This window comes from Scyliorhinus torazame, chromosome 4, assembly GCF_047496885.1.
Source record: "Scyliorhinus torazame isolate Kashiwa2021f chromosome 4, sScyTor2.1, whole genome shotgun sequence".
In the NCBI taxonomy this organism is placed as follows: Eukaryota; Metazoa; Chordata; class Chondrichthyes; order Carcharhiniformes; family Scyliorhinidae; genus Scyliorhinus; species Scyliorhinus torazame.
Genome location: NC_092710.1, coordinates 304,100,968 through 304,108,467, shown reverse-complemented (window position 1 = coordinate 304,108,467; position 7,500 = coordinate 304,100,968). Strand labels below are relative to the sequence as shown.

Here is a 7,500-nt window from a genome sequence, read left to right as displayed (position 1 = left end):
CGGAAGCTAAGCAGACTCAGGCCTGGTTAGTACTTGGATGGGAGACCGCCTGGGAATACCAGGTGCAGTAGGCTTTTGCGGCCAGCAGAGACTGCTCACGCCAAGCACTCTCCACACCAGAGGCAGGCCAACCTTTTGCTGCTCTCTGCGTCCTCGCCATTCCTCCCAACACTTGCCTGCGGGCTCAACTCAGGCAGGCGGCTTGGTCGGGCCATTCAGCTGCTGCAGCTTTGCCGGGCCTTTGCAACGCAGCACGGTTGGGTGCCTTGGCGTGCTGCACTTTGATGGGCCCGCCAGCTGGCCCGTGTGGCCGCAAGCCAGTGTGTCGGCAGGACGTTCTCCTAGCCTGAAGGCGCCGCATGAATGCAAGTTGTGGCATTGGGGCTGGTGTGGAAAGCGAAGGAAGAGAGAGCTGGCTTGCATTGCCTGCCTGACCCTTGTGCTGGCTGTGCTGAGAGAAGTGCGCAGCGTTGCAATGTGGAAAGGCAGCAGCGTGCAGGCGGCAGGCTGGTGTGAGGTAGGCGGGGCTTGCAGTTTTCCTTGAGGAGGTGGAGAAGAAAAAAGAGAGCTCGGTGGGGATGGCATGAAGGGGAGCGAGTATCAGGCATATAGGCTAGAATTAGCAGGAGAAGGAGAGAAAGAGGAGGAGAAGTAGAAGTAGAAGTAGAAAAAGAGAGAGAAAAAATTGAAAACAACCGGAAAGAAGAAGTGGCGAGGGTGCTAGGGTGGCCAGCTTGAATAGGCGAGAAGACGGTGCTGCAGATGCCTACGGCCATACTAGTCTGAAAACGCCCGATCTCGTCTGATCTCGGAAGCTAAGCAGACTCAGGCCTGGTTAGTACTTGGATGGGAGACCGCCTGGGAATACCAGGTGCAGTAGGCTTTTGCGGCCAGCAGAGACTGCTCACGCCAAGCACTCTCCACACCAGAGGCAGGCCAACCTTTTGCTGCTCTCTGCGTCCTCGCCATTCCTCCCAACACTTGCCTGCGGGCTCAACTCAGGCAGGCGGCTTGGTCGGGCCATTCAGCTGCTGCAGCTTTGCCGGGCCTTTGCAACGCAGCACGGTTGTGTGCCTTGGCGTGCTGCACTTTGATGGGCACGCCAGCTGGCCCGTGTGGCCGCAAGCCAGTGTGTCGGCAGGACGTTCTCTCTCCTAGCCTGAAGGCGCCGCATGAATGCAAGTTGTGGCATTGGGGCTGGTGTGGAAAGCGAAGGAAGAGAGAGCTGGCTTGCATTGCCTGCCTGACCCTTGTGCTGGCTGTGCTGAGAGAAGTGCGCAGCGTTGCAATGTGGAAAGGCAGCAGCGTGCAGGCGGCAGGCTGGTGTGAGGTGGGCGGGGCTTGCAGTTTTCCTTGGAGAGGTGGAGAAGAAAAAAGAGAGCTAGGTGGGGACGGCATGAAGGGGAGCGAGTATCAGGCATATAGGCTAGAATTAGCAGGAGAAGGAGAGAAAGAGGAGGAGAAGTAGAAGTAGAAGTAGAAAAAGAGAGAGAGAAAATTGAAAACAACCGGAAAGAAGAAGTGGCGAGGGTGCTAGGGTGGCCAGCTTGAATAGGCGAGAAGACGGTGCTGCAGATGCCTACGGCCATACTAGTCTGAAAACGCCCGATCTCGTCTGATCTCGGAAGCTAAGCAGACTCAGGCCTGGTTAGTACTTGGATGGGAGACCGCCTGGGAATACCAAGTGCAGTAGGCTTTTGCGGCCAGCAGAGACTGCTCACGCCAAGCACTCTCCACACCAGAGGCAGGCCAACCTTTTGCTGCTCTCTGCGTCCTCGCCATTCCTCCCAACACTTGCCTGCGGGCTCAACTCAGGCAGGCGGCTTGGTCGGGCCATTCAGCTGCTGCAGCTTTGCCGGGCCTTTGCAACGCAGCACGGTTGTGTGCCTTGGCGTGCTGCACTTTGATGGGCCCGCCAGCTGGCCCGTGTGGCCGCAAGCCAGTGTGTCGGCAGGACGTTCTCCTAGCCTGAAGGCGCCGCATGAATGCAAGTTGTGGCATTGGGGCTGGTGTGGAAAGCGAAGGAAGAGAGAGCTGGCTTGCATTGCCTGCCTGACCCTTGTGCTGGCTGTGCTGAGAGAAGTGCGCAGCGTTGCAATGTGGAAAGGCAGCAGCGTGCAGGCGGCAGGCTGGTGTGAGGTGGGCGGGGCTTGCAGTTTTCCTTGGGGAGGTGGAGAAGAAAAAAGAGAGCTAGGTGGGGACGGCATGAAGGGGAGCGAGTATCAGGCATATAGGCTAGAATTAGCAGGAGAAGGAGAGAAAGAGGAGGAGAAGTAGAAGTAGAAGTAGAAAAAGAGAGAGAAAAAATTGAAAACAACCGGAAAGAAGAAGTGGCGAGGGTGCTAGGGTGGCCAGCTTGAATAGGCGAGAAGACGGTGCTGCAGATGCCTACGGCCATACTAGTATGAAAACGCCCGATCTCGTCTGATCTCGGAAGCTAAGCAGACTCAGGCCTGGTTAGTACTTGGATGGGAGACCGCCTGGGAATACCAGGTGCAGTAGGCTTTTGCGGCCAGCAGTGACTGCTCACGCCAAGCACTCTCCACACCAGAGGCAGGCCAACCTTTTGCTGCTCTCTGCGTCCTCGCCATTCCTCCCAACACTTGCCTGCGGGCTCAACTCAGGCAGGCGGCTTGGTCGGGCCATTCAGCTGCTGCAGCTTTGCCGGGCCTTTGCAACGCAGCACGGTTGTGTGCCTTGGCGTGCTGCACTTTGATGGGCACGCCAGCTGGCCCGTGTGGCCGCAAGCCAGTGTGTCGGCAGGACGTTCTCTCTCCTAGCCTGAAGGCGCCGCATGAATGCAAGTTGTGGCATTGGGGCTGGTGTGGAAAGCGAAGGAAGAGAGAGCTGGCTTGCATTGCCTGCCTGACCCTTGTGCTGGCTGTGCTGAGAGAAGTGCGCAGCGTTGCAATGTGGAAAGGCAGCAGCGTGCAGGCGGCAGGCTGGTGTGAGGTGGGCGGGGCTTGCAGTTTTCCTTGGGGAGGTGGAGAAGAAAAAAGAGAGCTAGGTGGGGACGGCATGAAGGGGAGCGAGTATCAGGCATATAGGCTAGAATTAGCAGGAGAAGGAGAGAAAGAGGAGGAGAAGTAGAAGTAGAAGTAGAAAAAGAGAGAGAAAAAATTGAAAACAACCGGAAAGAAGAAGTGGCGAGGGTGCTAGGGTGGCCAGCTTGAATAGGCGAGAAGACGGTGCTGCAGATGCCTACGGCCATACTAGTCTGAAAACGCCCGATCTCGTCTGATCTCGGAAGCTAAGCAGACTCAGGCCTGGTTAGTACTTGGATGGGAGACCGCCTTGGAATACCAGGTGCAGTAGGCTTTTGCGGCCAGCAGTGACTGCTCACGCCAAGCACTCTCCACACCAGAGGCAGGCCAACCTTTTGCTGCTCTCTGCGTCCTCGCCATTCCTCCCAACACTTGCCTGCGGGCTCAACTCAGGCAGGCGGCTTGGTCGGGCCATTCAGCTGCTGCAGCTTTGCCGGGCCTTTGCAACGCAGCACGGTTGTGTGCCTTGGCGTGCTGCACTTTGATGGGCACGCCAGCTGGCCCGTGTGGCCGCAAGCCAGTGTGTCGGCAGGACGTTCTCTCTCCTAGCCTGAAGGCGCCGCATGAATGCAAGTTGTGGCATTGGGGCTGGTGTGGAAAGCGAAGGAAGAGAGAGCTGGCTTGCATTGCCTGCCTGACCCTTGTGCTGGCTGTGCTGAGAGAAGTGCGCAGCGTTGCAATGTGGAAAGGCAGCAGCGTGCAGGCGGCAGGCTGGTGTGAGGTGGGCGGGGCTTGCAGTTTTCCTTGGGGAGGTGGAGAAGAAAAAAGAGAGCTAGGTGGGGACGGCATGAAGGGGAGCGAGTATCAGGCATATAGGCTAGAATTAGCAGGAGAAGGAGAGAAAGAGGAGGAGAAGTAGAAGTAGAAGTAGAAAAAGAGAGAGAAAAAATTGAAAACAACCGGAAAGAAGAAGTGGCGAGGGTGCTAGGGTGGCCAACTTGAATAGGCGAGAAGACGGTGCTGCAGATGCCTACGGCCATACTAGTCTGAAAATGCCCGATCTCGTCTGATCTCGGAAGCTAAGCAGACTCAGACCTGGTTAGTACTTGGATGGGAGACCGCCTGGGAATACCAGGTGCAGTAGGCTTTTGCGGCCAGCAGAGACTGCTCACGCCAAGCACTCTCCACACCAGAGGCAGGCCAACCTTTTGCTGCTCTCTGCGTCCTCGCCATTCCTCCCAACACTTGCCTGCGGGCTCAATTCAGGCAGGCGGCTTGGTCGGGCCATTCAGCTGCTGCAGCTTTGCCGGGCCTTTGCAACGCAGCACGGCTGGGTGCCTTGGCGTGCTGCACTTTGATGGGCCCGCCAGCTGGCCCGTGTGGCCGCAAGCCAGTGTGTCGGCAGGACGTTCTCCTAGCCTGAAGGCGCCGCATGAATGCAAGTTGTGGCATTGGGGCTTGTGTGGAAAGCGAAGGAAGAGAGAGCTGGCTTGCATTGCCTGCCTGACCCTTGTGCTGGCTGTGCTGAGAGAAGTGCGCAGCGTTGCAATGTGGAAAGGCAGCAGCGTGCAGGCGGCAGGCTGGTGTGAGGTGGGCGGGGCTTGCAGTTTTCCTTGGGGAGGTGGAGAAGAAAAAAGAGAGCTAGGTGGGGACGGCATGAAGGGGAGCGAGTATCAGGCATATAGGCTAGAATTAGCAGGAGAAGGAGAGAAAGAGGAGGAGAAGTAGAAGTAGAAGTAGAAAAAGAGAGAGAAAAAATTGAAAACAACCGGAAAGAAGAAGTGGCGAGGGTGCTAGGGTGGCCAACTTGAATAGGCGAGAAGACGGTGCTGCAGATGCCTACGGCCATACTAGTCTGAAAACGCCCGATCTCGTCTGATCTCGGAAGCTAAGCAGACTCAGGCCTGGTTAGTACTTGGATGGGAGACCGCCTGGGAATACCAGGTGCAGTAGGCTTTGGCGGCCAGCAGAGACTGCTCACGCCAAGCACTCTCCACACCAGAGGCAGGCCAACCTTTTGCTGCTCTCTGCGTCCTCGCCATTCCTCCCAACACTTGCCTGCGGGCTCAACTCAGGCAGGCGGCTTGGTCGGGCCATTCAGCTGCTGCAGCTTTGCCGGGCCTTTGCAACGCAGCACGGTTGGGTGCCTTGGCGTGCTGCACTTTGATGGGCCCGCCAGCTGGCCCGTGTGGCCGCAAGCCAGTGTGTCGGCAGGACGTTCTCCTAGCCTGAAGGCGCCGCATGAATGCAAGTTGTGGCATTGGGGCTGGTGTGGAAAGCGAAGGAAGAGAGAGCTGGCTTGCATTGCCTGCCTGACCCTTGTGCTGGCTGTGCTGAGAGAAGTGCGCAGCGTTGCAATGTGGAAAGGCAGCAGCGTGCAGGCGGCAGGCTGGTGTGAGGTAGGCGGGGCTTGCAGTTTTCCTTGAGGAGGTGGAGAAGAAAAAAGAGAGCTCGGTGGGGATGGCATGAAGGGGAGCGAGTATCAGGCATATAGGCTAGAATTAGCAGGAGAAGGAGAGAAAGAGGAGGAGAAGTAGAAGTAGAAGTAGAAAAAGAGAGAGAAAAAATTGAAAACAACCGGAAAGAAGAAGTGGCGAGGGTGCTAGGGTGGCCAGCTTGAATAGGCGAGAAGACGGTGCTGCAGATGCCTACGGCCATACTAGTCTGAAAACGCCCGATCTCGTCTGATCTCGGAAGCTAAGCAGACTCAGGCCTGGTTAGTACTTGGATGGGAGACCGCCTGGGAATACCAGGTGCAGTAGGCTTTTGCGGCCAGCAGTGACTGCTCACGCCAAGCACTCTCCACACCAGAGGCAGGCCAACCTTTTGCTGCTCTCTGCGTCCTCGCCATTCCTCCCAACACTTGCCTGCGGGCTCAACTCAGGCAGGCGGCTTGGTCAGGCCATTCAGCTGCTGCAGCTTTGCCGGGCCTTTGCAACGCAGCACGGTTGTGTGCCTTGGCGTGCTGCACTTTGATGGGCACGCCAGCTGGCCCGTGTGGCCGCAAGCCAGTGTGTCGGCAGGACGTTCTCTCTCCTAGCCTGAAGGCGCCGCATGAATGCAAGTTGTGGCATTGGGGCTGGTGTGGAAAGCGAAGGAAGAGAGAGCTGGCTTGCATTGCCTGCCTGACCCTTGTGCTGGCTGTGCTGAGAGAAGTGCGCAGCGTTGCAATGTGGAAAGGCAGCAGCGTGCAGGCGGCAGGCTGGTGTGAGGTGGGCGGGGCTTGCAGTTTTCCTTGGGGAGGTGGAGAAGAAAAAAGAGAGCTAGGTGGGGACGGCATGAAGGGGAGCGAGTATCAGGCATATAGGCTAGAATTAGCAGGAGAAGGAGAGAAAGAGGAGGAGAAGTAGAAGTAGAAGTAGAAAATGAGAGAGAAAAAATTGAAAACAACCGGAAAGAAGAAGTGGCGAGGGTGCTAGGGTGGCCAACTTGAATAGGCGAGAAGACGGTGCTGCAGATGCCTACGGCCATACTAGTCTGAAAACGCCCGATCTCGTCTGATCTCGGAAGCTAAGCAGACTCAGGCCTGGTTAGTACTTGGATGGGAGACCGCCTGGGAATACCAGGTGCAGTAGGCTTTTGCGGCCAGCAGAGACTGCTCACGCCAAGCACTCTCCACACCAGAGGCAGGCCAACCTTTTGCTGCTCTCTGCGTCCTCGCCATTCCTCCCAACACTTGCCTGCGGGCTCAACTCAGGCAGGCGGCTTGGTCGGGCCATTCAGCTGCTGCAGCTTTGCCGGGCCTTTGCAACGCAGCACGGTTGGGTGCCTTGGCGTGCTGCACTTTGATGGGCCCGCCAGCTGGCCCGTGTGGCCGCAAGCCAGTGTGTCGGCAGGACGTTCTCCTAGCCTGAAGGCGCCGCATGAATGCAAGTTGTGGCATTGGGGCTGGTGTGGAAAGCGAAGGAAGAGAGAGCTGGCTTGCATTGCCTGCCTGACCCTTGTGCTGGCTGTGCTGAGAGAAGTGCGCAGCGTTGCAATGTGGAAAGGCAGCAGCGTGCAGGCGGCAGGCTGGTGTGAGGTGGGCGGGGCTTGCAGTTTTCCTTGAGGAGGTGGAGAAGAAAAAAGAGAGCTAGGTGGGGACGGCATGAAGGGGAGCGAGTATCAGGCATATAGGCTAGAATTAGCAGGAGAAGGAGAGAAAGAGGAGGAGAAGTAGAAGTAGAAGTAGAAAAAGAGAGAGAAAAAATTGAAAACAACCGGAAAGAAGAAGTGGCGAGGGTGCTAGGGTGGCCAGCTTGAATAGGCGAGAAGACGGTGCTGCAGATGCCTACGGCCATACTAGTCTGAAAACGCCCGATCTCGTCTGATCTCGGAAGCTAAGCAGACTCAGGCCTGGTTAGTACTTGGATGGGAGACCGCCTGGGAATACCAGGTGCAGTAGGCTTTTGCGGCCAGCAGTGACTGCTCACGCCAAGCACTCTCCACACCAGAGGCAGGCCAACCTTTTGCTGCTCTCTGCGTCCTCGCCATTCCTCCCAACACTTGCCTGCGGGCTCAACTCAGGCAGGCGGCT

At 57.2% G+C, this 7,500-nt stretch overlaps 10 non-coding genes across 10 annotated transcripts in view; all 10 read left to right on the top strand.

Moving 5' to 3' along the window:
* LOC140411870 (5S ribosomal RNA) overlaps nt 1-74 on the top strand; it is a 119-nt gene extending 45 nt beyond the window's left edge. The window contains exon 1 of the ribosomal RNA XR_011941080.1: nt 1-74. This exon is cut by the window's left edge and continues 45 nt beyond it. This is a non-coding gene — a ribosomal RNA (5S ribosomal RNA).
* A 690-nt stretch (nt 75-764) lies between these two features.
* On the top strand, nt 765-883 carry LOC140411869 (5S ribosomal RNA). Its single transcript, XR_011941079.1, has one exon. It is a non-coding gene; the product is annotated as a 5S ribosomal RNA (ribosomal RNA).
* A 694-nt stretch (nt 884-1,577) lies between these two features.
* On the top strand, nt 1,578-1,696 carry LOC140414305 (5S ribosomal RNA). Its single transcript, XR_011943443.1, has one exon. It is a non-coding gene; the product is annotated as a 5S ribosomal RNA (ribosomal RNA).
* A 690-nt stretch (nt 1,697-2,386) lies between these two features.
* On the top strand, nt 2,387-2,505 carry LOC140413991 (5S ribosomal RNA). The gene has a single exon (XR_011943139.1). It is a non-coding gene; the product is annotated as a 5S ribosomal RNA (ribosomal RNA).
* Nucleotides 2,506-3,199: 694 nt separating this feature from the next.
* LOC140413607 (5S ribosomal RNA) lies at nt 3,200-3,318 on the top strand. Its single transcript, XR_011942770.1, has one exon. It is a non-coding gene; the product is annotated as a 5S ribosomal RNA (ribosomal RNA).
* Nucleotides 3,319-4,012: 694 nt separating this feature from the next.
* LOC140414174 (5S ribosomal RNA) lies at nt 4,013-4,131 on the top strand. Its single transcript, XR_011943317.1, has one exon. It is a non-coding gene; the product is annotated as a 5S ribosomal RNA (ribosomal RNA).
* A 690-nt stretch (nt 4,132-4,821) lies between these two features.
* LOC140411868 (5S ribosomal RNA) lies at nt 4,822-4,940 on the top strand. Its single transcript, XR_011941078.1, has one exon. It is a non-coding gene; the product is annotated as a 5S ribosomal RNA (ribosomal RNA).
* A 690-nt stretch (nt 4,941-5,630) lies between these two features.
* LOC140411867 (5S ribosomal RNA) lies at nt 5,631-5,749 on the top strand. The gene has a single exon (XR_011941077.1). It is a non-coding gene; the product is annotated as a 5S ribosomal RNA (ribosomal RNA).
* Nucleotides 5,750-6,443: 694 nt separating this feature from the next.
* Nucleotides 6,444-6,562, top strand: LOC140411865 (5S ribosomal RNA). The gene has a single exon (XR_011941076.1). It is a non-coding gene; the product is annotated as a 5S ribosomal RNA (ribosomal RNA).
* A 690-nt stretch (nt 6,563-7,252) lies between these two features.
* Nucleotides 7,253-7,371, top strand: LOC140411864 (5S ribosomal RNA). The gene has a single exon (XR_011941075.1). It is a non-coding gene; the product is annotated as a 5S ribosomal RNA (ribosomal RNA).
* The last annotated feature ends 129 nt before the right edge of the window (nt 7,372-7,500 follow it).